Below are 17335 nucleotides of genomic sequence, written 5' to 3' on the forward strand. Positions count from 1 at the left end.
TGAAAGCTCGAATAATACAGAGAAAGTAATTAGGCAGCAGTTCACTCCCTGTTCCCTGTAAAACAGCCAAAACTGCAGACTAAACAAATTCACTATTTGATTATCATTTTCTGTGAAGCTATATTCATTTCATCCTTTTGTTTGTCTTGAATCCCCATATGGCTCGAAGTGGCAGCAAATCTGGTATGTTTTGCGAGTTTGCATAGGTGGGAGGGGGAAAAGTGACATTTTAATGGGACAAGAAGGAGAGAAAGGCCAGAGAAAATGAAAACGAAAAACAAGATTCACAAGATGAAGAAAACAGCCCGAGGGAGGGAATAGAGACAAATCAAAAGAACTTCAGGTCCTCCAACTCTCAGCGAAACCATCCAGTGGAATGTGTAAAGCCTCGGGCTGTGGCTGTTTGTACAACAAACGCACAGGAAAGTGAGAGAAGATGGTTTCTCGACCTGCTGGCAGCTTTAGGAGAGGAAGTGGACAAAAGAAAAGAGTGGAAGAAGAGAAGAAAGAGCTCCTCCCTGTACAATAGTAACAGAAAGCTCTCCAGCCACATTCACACTCATGTGAGAGCACGTTCAAAGACAGCTAACGCTGGTCAATGTTTCACACAAACTATCTCCGCTGTTTGAATGTGAGCGTGTTACGATCAGCAGCTCCCTTTTTCTTGTGTTTCTGTCTCTTTATCCCCTGTGCGTGTGTGTGGGTGTGTCATGCAGGTCACTCCGACAGGATTGGCTCCACCTGTCCACACTTCCTCATCACCTGAGCACACCTGAGACGCATCAGCCAGTTATCCACCTGCTCTCCACTATTTAAGCCCCGGATCTGCACCCAGTACTTCTCAAATCATCTGCTGTAAGCAGTAGTGACATTTGTCTCCAGTCTCTTGTCTGTCCAGCTTCTTACATGCCTGACTCTTGTGTCTTTCGCCTGCCTCTGGTTCTGTTGTCCGTCTTGCTCTGGAGATAGAAGTGTGGACTAAAGACATTGTTCATTGTAAACCTGCATCTCACCACTGGGTATGCTTTGTCGTCCATAGTAAAAACACGTAGCATGTGGAGCTTTGGGTGAAAGCCCTCACCGGATTACCTCATCAGCTGGGCTAGATTCAGTATAGTACTGCATCAAAGAACAAGCTTCAATGGTGTGGGTGTGTTACTACAGGTACCTGAATGAGGAGATGAAATACGAAACAGGAAGCTGAGTTAAGTAACACCAGAAACCATGGGACATCAATGTGTCGCACCATGAGAGCAGATTCTACAACTCCTTCTACAACTAAAGGTCCCACCAATTACAAGGTTGGAAACATTCAAAATAGGATGATGCTACACCTCACATGCAAACACACGGAATGTGTACTCTCACGTGATTATTGTTGGACTGTACTGCAACAAGAGCTGGAGTCTGGATCAGGTTTCTTTGTTGAACAACCCTGCGTTTTTAACCCCTTCTTCACAGCATAGTGTCATTGTGACAAATGAGAAGGCTGCACTTTTATTTGACCCAGTACTTAAGTGGGTTTGAGGAAAGTCATTGCAGTCCCATAGGGTGTCATATTGTATATGTGGGACTGGTAGTCTGGGGGCTTTGGATAGAATGAGACACCCGAGAGATGCACATCAAATCCCTTTAGGTTCCACTTCCTTCCTACAGCATCTGGGCTTCTCTTTAAGTCTGGTGTTTCTCTTCATTCAAGCTGTTCCTGTTCCTTCCTTCACTTGCAATTCTTAATCTGTTATTCTTAATCTTTCCTCAATTAGTTTTAAAACACATCAAATCCTCCCTTTCCCCCAACCCTGGACCTGCACCAGTATGCCTAGAGAGCAAATAAATCCACTGAGGACACCATTAACACAGCTCTCCACACCGGGGCATATGTGAGAATGCTTTTCATTGACTACAGTGTGCATTCAACAGCATTGTCCCCAGCAGGTTGGTCACCAAACTGCTTGTCTTGGGCCTCAGTAAGTCACTGTGCATGTGGATCAAGGACTGTCCAGCCATCAGATTCTGTACCCACCTCTCTCCAAGCTTGACCTCAGCAGTGGTGCACCACTAGGCTACGTAAAAAAAAAAAAAAAAACAGACTTGTGTATATATATATTTATACTGTTATATTTTTTACTTTTTAATAGCTTCTTTTTAATAGATGTGTCATGCACCAACCTCACCAAAGCAAATTCCTCGTATGTGTAAAACCATACTTGGCAAAAAAGCTTTTCTGATTCTGATTCTACGTGCTGAGTCTATTTCTCTACTCCATCTACACATACATCTGCATGCCCACACACCCCTAAAACACAATCATTAAGGCTCAGACAGTCTACAAAGACCAAGTCTGCAAACTGGCAAGATGGTGTACAGAAAACAATCGATGACTGAACATTAAAGAAATCGAGGGACTCATTATAGACTTTAGGAGACACTGTGAAGTGAGGCTCAACAGCAGCTCTACTTTCTAAGGACTCTGAAGGAAACCAACATGTCTGTGAAGCTGCTCATGCCTTCCACCACTGCAGTATAGAGCGTACCGACATACTGTACTATAGTGGTATGCTGACTGTTCAGACAGAAGAGCTTCCCAGAGAGTGATAAACACAGCTCAGAAAATAACTGCCCTCACTGGAGGACGTCTTCAGATCACGCCACAGGGGCCTCGAAGAGCCACACATCCAGCCACAACATCGTCATAACACGCCACAGCACAGAATTAACAACTGAAAGAGCATCTCCACACGATGAGGAAATTTGTAAATATCTGTTTAGAACAGATTTTTTTCTGACGCTTTCATCGATTGTCGTCTTTGGTCTACTGCCTCCACTTTTTACTGCTTCAGCCTCATGCTTTCTTTGCCACTTTCTCTTTGTTGTTTCTCCTTCTACCTCAACTTGTCTTACTTACAGGAGCGAAAACAAGCTTGAGGAGGAGGCCGGCAGCCCTGATGGACAGACAGGAACTGACCTCATCATGGCAAGTTTGAAAACAAAGGAACCACTTCCTGTTTTGACTGAACTAACACATCAGTAAAGGAATGATGATGGTTACTAAATATACTATTATTATGATTATTGTGATTATTATTATAAAGGTTGTCAAAATGCCCAAAATGCATCAGAATTCATTTATCTATTGCACACTGAGTACTTGCATGTGATGGTTGTTAGATGAAGCTCAAAGGTGGTCCTTAACAAATCAATTTCCAATTTTAAACTACACTTCTAGTGCCTACTCATCAAACTAAAAAGTCAATCAGGGACATGAATATTTTAACAAGTATAGATTTATTTGTTCCTCAACTTACAGCTTCAGTTAATTCCATGGATTTTTTTTCCAGTAGGCAATTGAACTGAGCTCAAATCCCACTGCAGGAGTCAAACTAAGGTCTAGATTTAACTCCAGGACTGTTTGATTCCCTGTTAAGTCAACCAGCTCAGGAAGAAGGATTACAGGAGGTGGAAATACTTAAGAACATTACGCAAAAAATAACTCTAACTTTGTCGGAACTCTTGTTTTTATCTTTTCTAGACTTCTGCCTTGAAACCAAAGCCTGCTTAAAGATTAAAGCCGATAGTGAGGTAATGAATGGATTTAACTGAAGTCTGGTAGCACAGGATGTCATGTTAACTGCAGAATCAGCCTCAGGAGACACTGAGGTTAAAGATATAGATCTGTGTGTGTGTGTGTGTGTGTGTGTGTGTGTGTGTGTGTGTGTGTGTGTGTGTGTGTGTGTGTGTGTGTGTGTGTGTGTGTGTGTGTGTGCATGCACACACACACAGCCTCGACCTAAAATAGGTCAGTATCAGAGGAAGCTTGAGGAGGTCTTATGACAAGGCAGCCACTTAAGACTGTATCTGTCCATCTACTGTTGGTGGAATGTAAGAAGAGAGGAGCAAGTCAAAAAGACTAAAAGTGAGAGTCAGCCATCATGAACCTTTTTTACCTTTTTTCCTTTCATTTCTGAAAGGTTTCAGTTGCTGTAATGAATATATCCTAAATCTAATATTAGATCCTTTGTCAGATATGTTTAAATCCAGTCGCTAATGTCTGTTTCATTAAAGAATACGCCTGGTGGTATTCTGTATTCAGTGGTGGAAAGTAACTAGATACATTACTCAAGTACTGTACTTAAACACAGTTTTGAGGTACTTGTACTTCACTTCAGTATTTCCATTTCTTCTTTTCCTCTACTCACTACAATTCAGAGGGAAATGTGCTTTTTACTCCACTTCATTTCTCTTTAGTCACTAGTTACTTTGATGATTAAGTTTGATAAGACAAAATGTCATCAGCAACTAAATTATGATGTAATATTATAAATGAGACACAAATTTCAGCATTAAAGTGAGGAACACATTAATGCATCAGCATTAACACGTTCTGAAAGTACTAGTTCTCAGTACTTTTCCTTTTGGTACTTCAAGTTTATTTTGTTGCTCATACTTTTGTACTTCCACCTCTGCCCTTGATTGATTCCTTCACAGATTTATGTGTGTGTGTGTGTGTGTGTGTGTGTGTGTGTGTGCGTGCGTGCGTGCGTGTGTGTGTGTGTGTGTGTGTGTGTGTGTGTGTGTGTGTGTGTGAAGAACTATTCTGGGCTCTACAACATAATCCATATGACTCAGTGTACCTGCTTGCTGAAGGCTCCTGGTGGCAAAATTGTTTTAGAAGCACTTTAGCTGTTCGACATTTTTGATTCTCTGTTTAGTTAGTGAGCTCAGTGGACTGCTGCGATGTGTGGCTTGGTTGACCTCCTCTTTCAGGGGCCTGCCAAAGACACAGGTATGTATTATGTCAGATGGAATATAATATGAACACAAGAGTTAATATTTCCAATGGACAATTAAGAGATGGCTATAAGAAATGTCATCAGCTTATGTCAATGTTGTATTTTTGGAATCTTAATGATTTGCTCATTTAGTGGAGTGACACAGACGACCACTACTCTGCAGCTTGTCCTGTGGTCAGCCAGACTGCTGATCTGGTCTGGAGGCATTCTTTTTCTTGTAAAGGAAACCCTGGATGTTCTGCAGGAACATTGTCCGAATCTTCCTTGTTTGTGCTTCTTATGTGGAGGTTGCAGCAGTGCACTTAATCCTGCAGACTGAGAACGGCCAGTTCCTTCTGCTCCAGGTCGGGACCTGTCCTGAATCACTGATTAATTACAGTGAAGCAGTGATTAATGAGACCAGCTACCCAGCTACCATGTGTTGCCACAGGGAGGCATTGCAGAGGTCTTAGTGTTGGAGAGACTCTGGACTGGCAGGACAAACGTAAACATCCCGCTCCATTAAAATGCAAATTGTAATGTCCATTTGAAATACTGGCAAACTGAGACTAGACTTATACTGGGAGCGGTCTCTCAAGACATGAGCTTGAGGTTAGGTGCCACATACAGAGGATCATCTGTTTTGGTTGTTGTAACATTGCCTTACCTCTGGCGCTACCTGCAGGCCAAACTTCAACAATTTTTGTGTTTTTTTACTCAGTGGTATCCCAGAATGGCAATGTTTCCTCTCCATCTTTCAAATACCTTTTGTGCGTAATGATCAATTCATCCTCACATCTCTGCCAGTATGGCTAGAGACTTTTTATCTGTCTTACAAACCTAAAATAGTGCTTAATTATTGAATTAAATATAACACAAAACTGTTAACAAACATGGGACTACAATAAACCTTTAAATGTATGTTACTGTAAATCATATATAGGTATATATAAGTTCAGTTTCTAAATTTCCAGTCAGCTTTGATCACTGGTGTACTTTGCAGATTCAGTCTGATAATACAAAATGTAATCAATAAATAAAGTGTGATGTTATATTATACATTAAAATAAACCTTTATTGATTCCCAAGACGAAATTCACAAGCTACCCATCTAATAAACTATAGTAGTTAAACACCTGTACCAGCTTCAAGTGATAAACACAGTGATGCATTAATAATTACAATCAAATAATATCACACACATTATTCTGAAACATGCCATTCTGCAAAATAAGAACTTTTACCTTTTAAAAAAAACTCTGTATGGATCCTGACTTTTACTTGAAAGTGAGTGAGTATTTCTACAATCTGGTAATGTGTTTAAAAACGCACTGAGCTGATGGGGTCACATCACTGGGTGATGTTCATTATAATAAACACTGTTATGATAAACACATTTTGAATTTGTCTCACAAAGACCACCCTGCTGCTGTAAATACTCACTAAAACTCACTAAAAATGTGCATGAATCCCCAACTGAACAGCCTCCCACAAATGCTCTATTTACTCCTGTTTGCATAATGATTGCTAAAATATGAGAATTGGAAGTTATGGTTTGGTCCTTTCTGTTAACATCATACAGCCAAACACACACACACACACACACACACACACACACACACACACACACACACACACACACACACACACACACACACACACACACACACACAGGAACACAGGTACAAACACAGGATGCAGTCAGTGAGGCTCCAGTGATTAAAACTGAATGCCAAGAGGGGAATTCAAGCTCTTTACTTGAGACTAACTGCACACAACATACATTCATGGAAGGGAGTGACTTTCCTTTCACAGAATACTCCTTGAACATTATCAAGGTACTATCACATCAAATAAAAGCACAAACACCAGACCTAATAGCAGAAGGCAGATCAAGGATCATAAGGAAAACACATTCAATAGCAACAGCAAGAAGGCATTAGCTTCCAGTCCTATGTGACCTTTCCCAGCTCCACTGCGTGTCCCTGCTCCTTATCTCTCAGATAATTAAACCATCACATCGCTGTATTGATAGGTTCAATAAAGAGGGGTCAGTGAATGTTGGGAATCAAGGGAGATGGAGATGGCAAATCCACCCACAGCTGATGAAACATGTAGAAGACATGTAAATAAAGATGCATTGTGCTTTCATGCAGGATTGCTGAGGAAGAAAAATGAAGGTAACTTGTTTCTTTCTAACATAAGATTTTCAGATGTTTAAGATAGAAAAACATACATGAAAAAGGAACCGATACTCTGCCACAGGTGCTTACACTGGAAGCTACCAACTACTCCCATTCAATAGACTTCCCCTTATAACATACAATTTCACCTTCCATCTAATGCATAAGCTATGTTAAACTATTGTTACTGCCATTCAATAAATACTGCAACACAGACAAAATTTGCACGTTAGTTAAAACAAACTCACAATCGTCGCCCTCTCACCATCCTGGTCCTTCTTGCAACTATATATAGGTACTCGGACAGCCAGGGAATTTCTTGTTTGTACTGACACCACACTCCAAACTCTTTAGGTGCTGAGCATCTCTCTTACTACAGCCCATGCACATGAGGTGCCTTGTGATGGCTGCTTAACTGTGATTGGACAATCATTGTAAGGGGAGGGTGTAGCAAATTGAGATTGTATGTTTGGTATTTTTAACATTATGATGTGTTACCTTGAATACAACAAACACATTTCTTAAAAATCATAAATGGACAATGCATAATGGATATGTGCCTTTAAAGATCATCCCCATTAAGTGTCCTTTTCCAGCACTGTTTGGCTCCCCTTGAACTAGCCTTTATAGCCAAACTTCCCTTCCTTCTTCTTTTCTTTTTCTTCTTTTCTTCTTCTCTTCTTTGGTCTATGATGGCTGAACAGGAAGAGAACAATGTTCAGAGACTTTAAACGCAGTCTGTAATATTAAAAAGTAAAGGGAACTAAAATAGGATTTTGAAAGTGAGGAGGACATCTCCCTCTGCTGCACCCCCCCCCCCACCCCACCCCCCCCACCCCCTCATTTAAACCTGCATTAACTGATTTTTTAGGTTGGCTGTAGGCTGCAGACACAAGATGTAAACAGGTCTGATGAGTCTAATAGTTAATAGAAATGCTAATAGAAATGTTATATTATTATAAATATTATCCTCCTACTGTACATTAAACCCCCAAGATGTAAGTTTTGATTCATAGTTGAGCGTCAGATTTCACCTGTTGATATCACCACAACAGCACCAGGAGGCATAGCATTTTACATGATCAGGCCAAATTATGCTTCAGCTCAGTTTGAAACGCAGTGACATCTGGTGGCTGGTGAGACTTAAAACAGCAAATCACCGCTCACTCATTTGAACTTTTTTTAGTCTCATATGTGTGAAAAAACATCCAAAAGGCCTCTGTGATATTATCAAATCAGTAATACTTTTGTTCAGAAGTGCTGCACTAAATGCAGATGTTATTGTGCAATATGTTACAGCGAAATAATCAATACATGTACTGTCCAAAGCCTAGACACCATATAATACTAATACAACTTAATACAACAGATACGGCAATACCAAAAACTCACAGCACCATAAAACATCAATACAAAATCTATGATACAATATTTTAAAAAAAGAAAGAAATTACTTGAAAAAATGCCCTTTACTAAAAATTTGTTTATACAGCATTTTTATTCATATAAAATTTGTTTTTGACTTAAAAGTGCTTGTGCTTTCCTTTTTTCATAAGATAAAATACATAACAGTAGCCAGCCATGACTGAAGCATGAGCAAAAGATTGGCATTTGAATTGTCTTTGGCAATGAATAATTGAAACATAAACAAGTCCAAATGGAATTGTGATGAGATTGTATGTGTTGGCTCAAATGGGTTTACTAACCTCTGAAATCCACCGTTGTCGACCACACAAAACGTCTGCATGTTCAAGGAACATTCTAATTAGATTAGACTCAACTTTATTGTCATCGTCAGAGTGCAACACAGAGACAACAAAATGCAGTTTAGCATCTAACCAGAAGTGCAAATAGTCATAATATCCAAAAAAATATGAATACATGGAAGTAATCCAGTAATCCAAACGTATACAGTAATGAATTGTCAGCGCACAAACTGACTGACAGGTGTTTTAGATATTTAGTTATCTTTTATTCATTGTTTATCATTTGGAGCACTGTAACTGACACTTAATTTTACTCTATTTTATTTCTGTACATATGTATGTATACTTCATGTAGTTCAGATCAGAGACAATGCTTTCGACCCCACATACTAATGTAATACCCACATAATAGACGGATTCTAAGGAATCTGAGAGGCATGCAACCAAGTTATTTACTTTTTATAAATTATTTAAATTTACTCTAATACTGCACTTGTGTACAAATTTTTAGGTACTTGTACTTTACTTGAGTGTTTCCATTTTATGCAACTTCATTCTCCCACTCCACTACATCTCAGAGGCAAATATTGTACATTTTACTCCACTACATTTGTCCGACAGCCTCAATTGCTTGTTTCTTGTCCAGTGAATACCATGTGTCCCCTAATTGCTTGATTTTGGATGTGAACTGAAGGATTAAGTGTTCCATCATGGGTTGAAAAAATTGTCCTCCTTAAGATAAATAAACAATATTAAAACCTTGGATAAGCAGGAAAATGATAAAACTAAAAACAGAGCTTTTTTTCTGAGCTTGTGAAAAGTCGACTATAGAGATAAATTGTTCTCACTGGACAGCAATGCTACATATGTGTGATGATCTCAGATAACACCAGTAATGCATGCAGTAAGTTTTGTTTTACTTAGACTTTAGTGAGAAATATAAGATATTTCAGCACATAATGTGGAATATTGCAGTGTTAAGGCCATAACTTAGAAGTTAAGTGTTGTTTGATTGGCTCAGACAGACAGATGTCAGGAGGAAGCAGCGCGGAGGGACAGAGGAGGACTAGCATCCTTTGGCAAAGGGTTGTGAATGTTAACGTTTCCTCTTTAAAGTAACGTTTATTGGGGCGAGTGTATGTGCCAGTGAGTTCTGCGTAACTTTGAGCTGCAAGTCAAAGGACAGCGTGCCTGAGTGAGGAGAACTGAGTGCACTTCCTGACGGGGAGCTTCACTGGTTTTCTTCATGGGGGTCCACTGAGGAGTTCTTCAGCTGAACTGTGCTGCCTCATCTAGGAGAGGACTTGTCCCACTGAACTGTGAGTCTTAGGCCTGGGTCAGACTACTTCAGACTACTTTTATTTGCCTCAAATGATTGTCACCGGTCTGTGACAATATTTAACAATCTCACTGCCGTGTGCCACACACATACTACACGTAAGGCCCCCGACATCTGTATGACCATGACGACCACGTCATCAGGGAGGCGGGTGAAGCAGCTGTTAGTCAAACTGACAGAAGTGTTGTGTCTTTCAAATAAATTAAATTCATTGGCATCATCCAGATAACAATTACCACTAACAGATACGATGAATCTCATTTACAGTCATTTTATTTCCATAGTTATTTACAAGGCTCTCAAGTTTTGAACTGAGTTCAGGGTGGGGACGGGGGTCTGATCTGATAAATGACACATAAGTTCGTACAAATAAAAACATTTATTTAATCCAGCATTTCTTAGTGCAGGTGTGTGTGTGTGTGTGTGTGTGTGTGTGTGTGTGTGTGTGTGTGTGTGTGTGTGTGTGTGTGTGTGTGTGTGTGTGTGTGTGAGAGAGAGAGAGCGAGAGAGAGAGAGAGAGAGAGAGAGAGAGAGAGAGAGAGAGAGATAATGATTAGTGTTGTTATTGTAGGTCTTCTGTAGCTACTTCAGCGAGTGTGTTAATCAATGTGTTATTGTCATCATTGAAATCAGAAGGTAATGTTTTTGTAGCTGGAATATCTAAACCAGGGGTGTCAAACTCCTTTTAGCTCAGGGGCCACATGGAGGAAAATCTACTCCCAAGTGAGCCAGACTGGTAAAACCATGGCATAATAACTTAAAAATAACAACAACTTCAGATTGTTATCTTTGTTTAGTTTGGTCCAAAATAGTACAAGCACATTCTGAAAATGTACACATGCAAAATAATCCTCTTGACAAAACACTTCAAATTAGTTGAAAATTCTGAGGACAAAATTGGTGCAATTTCAAGAACACAATGCCTCAGTGGTTGGAACTTAGAGTTTGTCTCTGTATCTACAAAGGCATACAACTTTAAGTCACAGCCTATCTGGGATTGAGCAAAATGCAAACAACCATATAGGCCTTAGTTGTGGTCTTTCTCCATGAGAAGGTTGTCAAACTGACGGTGATTCAGGCCTCTGGAATGGATGAAATTAACAGTTCGGACAACCACCTCCATGACGTTATCTATCTTTAATGACTTGCAACATAATGCCTCCTGATGCAAAATACAGTGAAAAGTCCAAAAATCACATCCTCCATTTGCCATCTGCACTTTCTCTCTGAATTTTCTCACAACACCTGCTTTTTTCCGTCATTGATGGCGCACCATCTGTAGCCAGGCTGACAGGGCGGGACTGGTCCACTCCGACCCTGTCCAGTGTTCTGACAAGGGCGGCGAAAATATCACCTGCTGTTGTGGTATTTGTCATTGGCACCAACTCCACAAACTCCTCGGTGATGGTTTAAGTGTCATCAACATGAATGTGGCCAGTTGCGCAACATCTGTAATGTCCATGCTTTCATCAATTGCAACTGAAAAAGCAATAAATAACTTTACTTTGAGCTTCAATTGGCTGCCCAAATCCACCGAAAGATCAGAAATCCTGTCTGAAACTGTGTTTCTTGTCAGACTGATATTTGCAAAAGCCTGACGCTTTTCAGGGCACACAATCTCTACAGCCATCAGCATGCATATCTTGACAAATTCACCCTCACTAAATGGTTTTGAAGACAGAGCAATTTCATTAGCAATAGGGTAGCTATAATTTGGGATAGGTATGCATTTTATTAGTATGATTAAGGTCTTACACAAATCCCTCAGCAATGGTCTGCACCGGCCAGATCTGTTCCACCCAGTTCCCATTATCTAGGGGCACTTGTCAGGGCTGCCCCCTTTCACCCCTACTTTTTGCTCTCTCTCTCGAGCCACTGGTGCAGAAAATAAGACAACATCCATCTATATATCCCATCAGGTTTTGTAACACAGAACATTGTATATCTTTGTACGCTGATGACATTCTTCTTTATGTAGGCAGGGCTGGTACCCCAATCCCACATTTGCTTTCCTCTCTTGATTCATTTAGCTTGCTCTGTGGGTATAAAATAACTGGACAATGTCAGCGCTGATGCATTTAAACACAGCTGCAGGTTTCCCTGCCCTCCCAGATACCAGTAGTTAAAAACTTTAGATATCTCGGAGTTGAAATTGTTCCCGCTACGCCGTCCATTGTGATAAAAAATTTTCAAGGTATATTTAGTCAGATAGAGAAAGACTTTGAGCATTGGTCGAATCTCCCAAATTCACTTCAAGCTGGAATAGCAATAGTTAAAATGGATATACTCCCTCGTGTTAATTTTGACTCTTCTATCTTCCTCTTCCTCTTACTCCTCTGTTAGGCTATTGGGACAATCATCTGTCATTAGTTTCTAAATTCATATGGAAAGGAAAAAGACGTCTAAAACTCACAACTCTCCAGCGTGACCACACACAAGGGGGGCTAGCTCTTCCTGATTTTAAAATCTACTTCTGGTCTTATATACTACGCCCTCTATCTACATGGTTCAACCCAAGTTCCTTCTTGGAGACCAATTGAGGAGAATTTTGCACTACCTCACAGGTTGCAAGACCTTGTGTATGCTAACATACCATTAAAAAATGCTAAATTACAATTAGGCCCTGTTATTTCTTTTGTACTCGCATCTTACCATACAGTGATGAAGTATATTGGCACAGATTGTAAATGGCATAAAAAAGATTTTCAATAATTTCTCACTTCTTACTGGTAATAAGCCCTTTTCATTTCTTCATTGGAAGAATTGGGGAGTAAATGTTTTACAAGATGTGTATAGTCTCCATGGTTTACGAGCTTTTGACAATCTGCAAGCTGAATCTTCCAGTTTTATCTTTTTTCTTCTATCTGCAGTTGAGATCAGCTATGCGGGCATACAGTGTTCCGTGGGGAGTAGCTCTCCCCACACACCCTCTACATAAGTTACTCACCTCAGGAGGACCCAATCGGGGGTTGGTTTATAAACTTTACGAATTCATTTCTGGTTGTCCTAAATCTTTACCAGTAGAGTTTATTAGGAATAGAGATTTAAAAGACTTAAAGAGAGATTTGCTGGGACACAGTGTCAAAAAGTCTTACGGATACATGCAGAAACTCCAACCATCAATTGATACACTATAAGAAAATTCACAGGATGTACCTCACCCCCAGAAGGTGTTATTCCATGAAGATCATCACATCTTCAAATTGCAGTCTTTGCCCACTTAATGCCCACGATACATTCATGCATGTTTTTTGGGAGTGCCCGGGTGTGGTTAAAATCTGGAAGAAAGTGTCTCTTACTTTGAGTGACATTCTTAGGGTTAGGATCAGGTCAGAAGAGTCTAATAGTGATGCCGAAGGTTATATTCTTTCAGCACTGAAACATGCTGTGAACGCACCAAATTCACAGGTTTCCCATTCTGGTGTGTGGCAGGCTCCTTCTGAACCCTATGGGGAACTCACTTGATTCCTCTACCTGTTCCCCTGGTAGAAAAAATAGCGGCACAACTTAGTCGGTGTTGTCCTGGTAATTTCTCTCCGTAAGAAATACAAGGTGTGGCGTGTGAGCGTGTGAACGGGTTGAAATGCATGTGTCTCACGCCCAATGCGTGACACGGTGAGAGCTTTGTATTTATTCTACACGGAGCAGGCTTGGCTGTGTTGGGCCCTTCAGTAATTACTTTAACATCTGATCTGGAGTCAGTAATGATAAGCATATTTCTACATTTATAATGTTATGACAGGGATCAGCTCTCTGTTCATCTTTCCAGCTAACAGTCACATGCAGCCCAGGTTGAAAAGGTGAAATATTATGTTCAGAACTAACTATTCAAAGAAAAGTCCTTTAGTCCCATCATTATCGCCCCCTGTTGGTACCACACCTTCATACACGTGTGGACTTTCCACGACTTTCCTCCTCCCTGCATGGGAGTATGGTTCTATGCTTCTCCTGTACAAACAAGCCTTGATCCATCTCACGCAGTTATATTATTTAACATCCATGAAAGCCTTGGAGGCACTGTTGCATATCTGTAGCAAACATGAGCAATGAGTGCACCTTAGGCAGCTTTATGTTTGACACTGTGATGTAAGTGGTTCTTAGTGATATCATTATATGCTCCAATTGAGTGGTTTCCCTGGTGGCTCAGAGAAATTGGGTAGCAGGGTCAGACCTCATGTGTAAAATGAAGACAGAGCTTTCAAAGGCAGAGGTGCCGAGTCAGGTCCTTTTGGAGTCCTCGGATAGGATTTGAGTGGGATGAGAGAGCAGAAAGGAAACTGAAGACAAGTTTGGGTTCAGAGAGTGTTGACATAGGAGAGAGGTTAAAAATTAGCAATACATGTCACCAAATAATCATATTTTAATGTGAATATGAACTCTGTGAGCACAATGTAAAGTGAAAGTGAAATAATACAGGTTTAATATGTTTTCAACCATAGACAGTATAACACAGGCCCATTCACAGGACAGTTTTTCAAGATTAGGTAATAATGCAGGACCATGTTAAAGGCCTCAGTCCTTAAAGTTTCAGTAGATATTGTAATGTACTCTAAGAATGAGTGCTCACCATCTAATGTCAGAATGTCCAAAGAACCAGGACCTGTTCTCCTGTTGGTTCCCCTTTTGATGGCTGGAAGTTGGACAGCAACACGAGCCTTTTGAGAATTTGCAACACCCTTAAATATGTTCTCACAATCATGACAATGATATAGGGCCGCGCAGAGACCTTTGGAGGGGCAGGTGCTCAAAGTTAAAAGGGGGCACATGGAGCACGAATTTGAAACACCATACAGAAACATACCTTGCAATATAACCGGTTGAATGGTAGCAACCCATATTCATAAAGAATGTAACATGGAATCACAACATACCATATCATTGTCCACACCTCATATATCTGTTAGAGGCCAGTGCAAAGCAAAATTAGTCTCTGCTTTACCTGATGGGGTACATTAAACAGCTTCTGTTGAGAGGGTTGGTGAGGAGGCTGCTGCTGCTGATATGACATTTCATACTTTTTCAAAAATTGTACTGTATAGCCACGAATTTAATCCATTCAAATCAAATCAAATCAAATCAACTTTATTTATATGGCACTTTTCGTACGTTACAGTAATACAAAGTGCCTCACAGGGGGTAAAAACAAAAAACAGAACAATACAGAACACTGTGGCCCGAAACCTCCCACCCCCCCAAATATACACACAGATACACAATTACATACACACTCACGCACATACATAGACATACGGACAGACATACATACCCACACACACAAACATACACACACCCACATACATACACTAACTGTGGCATTCATAATCTGCCCTTTATTATTCCTAGCGCTAAATTAATTAAGTAAAAAATAATTAAATGATATAGAAATCATGTATCTAAATATTTTGTGCTTTTATTCACTTTGACTATTGACAGCAAGGTTCTAAAAGTTCTATAATTTGTATGCATATTGTATTTAATTTGTGTGTAAATGTTATAAACAAACAAGTACTGATATGTTTAAATGAGAGGTTGAGAAAATCAAAATTCAAATTCTTCTATTATTGATGTATTTATATTGTAATAGTCCAAAATTATGTGAATATGCATATTGCATAGTTTCAGTAAAATAACATAGTCTATGCCTCATTGCCTCTAGAAACATAGGAAAAAACAGCTTGACAGTAAAATCACACATGATATCTCTGTAATGCACTTTGCCCATGACAAGAGAAACATACAGAAACAAACAAACAAACAAAAAAGCCTCACACACGCTGTGTGTGCTTAACGAGCGGCTATAACTTGTGAGAGGTGTGTGGTTGGATGACACAGAGGATGCTCATTGCTCACTTCACTTCGTCAGTCAACTTGCAAGAATACACCGTGCACAAACGAATACCGCTGCAAAACCTTTTCACCGGACCAGTTGTTTACTCAGTCGGGTCTTTTTCGGTTACGCGAGACTAGCAGTGGCCGTCTCCAGCAGCTCAGCGATGAGCAGCAGGGCACGTCTGGGCAGCGACGGCAGGGTGAGGGCACGTTATGGATCATGTGACCGACCAAGGTAGATCTAAATTATTATTATTATGTTTTATTTGTTATTATTTGGGGCCACACAGACGGACTTTCACACACACACACTTACCAAAAAAATAAATAAATAAATAAAAAATCAAATCAATCAAAAGGGCACTTTGCCCCCCCCCCCCCCCCCCCCCCCCCCCCCCGCACGTGTCTGCAATGATCCATTTACAATAAAATGTCATCATTATTATTTTTTTGTCCCTGACTTTTATGTAGAGCACTTTGTGTTGTATCCATAAAGAAATGAAGTTTAGTATTAGTATGAATAAGAAAAAAAACTGGGAAAGTTTGGCCAGCGTGAAGCCCTCAGATCACTTTATTGAGATACTGATGGTGAAGCTGGATGTTATCTGTGAGCCACCAGTTGACAATGTGGGTGGGGTCTGGAGGTCTAGGTCCATTGTTTGCTAGTATGGAAGTCATTTTTTGGTTGTCTTAAAACCTTTTAAATGCTCAACGCTGTGAAACGAAACAGACCTGTATGATGACATTGTAGCACTGTGCAGCTCTCAGCAACGCTAAAAACAGAGCAGTGTCTTAAAGCAAACATGGACCACATGTGCTAAATGTTGAGTGGAATTTCAGTTTAGCAGCTGTTGAGAAATTAATTAGTAAGTTTCCTAAAGGAGGATTTTGGACAAAACCGTGTGGTGGCATGATGGAACAGTGGTAGCACTGTCGCCTCACGGCTAGAAGGTCCCGGGTTTGATTCTTGCCTGGGGTGCTGTGGGCACCGAAGCACCATGCTATTGTGAAAGATCGCTGTCAAAAAGACGTGTCCATAATTAAAGTTTCGTATTTGTAAAGTTAACAATTTGTGTGTCATAAAACTTGTTTTACAAGAAAAAATTCCGCTGTCATATACGTGAGTCTGTGAAATTGGGTTCGGGTTACGAGTGTTTTTATATGAGTATGAGTCTAAAAGCTGTGAGTGCAAAGTCTTGAGAATACAACTCATTTTTCTACGACTACGAAGTCTTCACTGTGACTACGAATTCTAAGCTAGCTTCATCGGCATGTAAATATCTTTATCTTGCAAGCTAAAGCAATAAGTATGTGAGTTCCAGAAATGTATATTCTATGAAATGGTTCGATTTTATGAAATCAACAATAGCTATGCATGTTATTATTGACATTACCTGTGAAGTCTCTCCAGGGATGGCGGCGTTGCCCTGCATGTTTGCGTCTAGTGCATGCGCATGCGCAGTTGGAGGAATCGCCGATGGATTACTTTCCCCTGTGACTTGAATGTGA

Source organism: Chaetodon trifascialis, chromosome 8 (genome assembly GCF_039877785.1).
Source record: "Chaetodon trifascialis isolate fChaTrf1 chromosome 8, fChaTrf1.hap1, whole genome shotgun sequence".
Lineage (NCBI taxonomy): Eukaryota > Metazoa > Chordata > Actinopteri > Chaetodontiformes > Chaetodontidae > Chaetodon > Chaetodon trifascialis.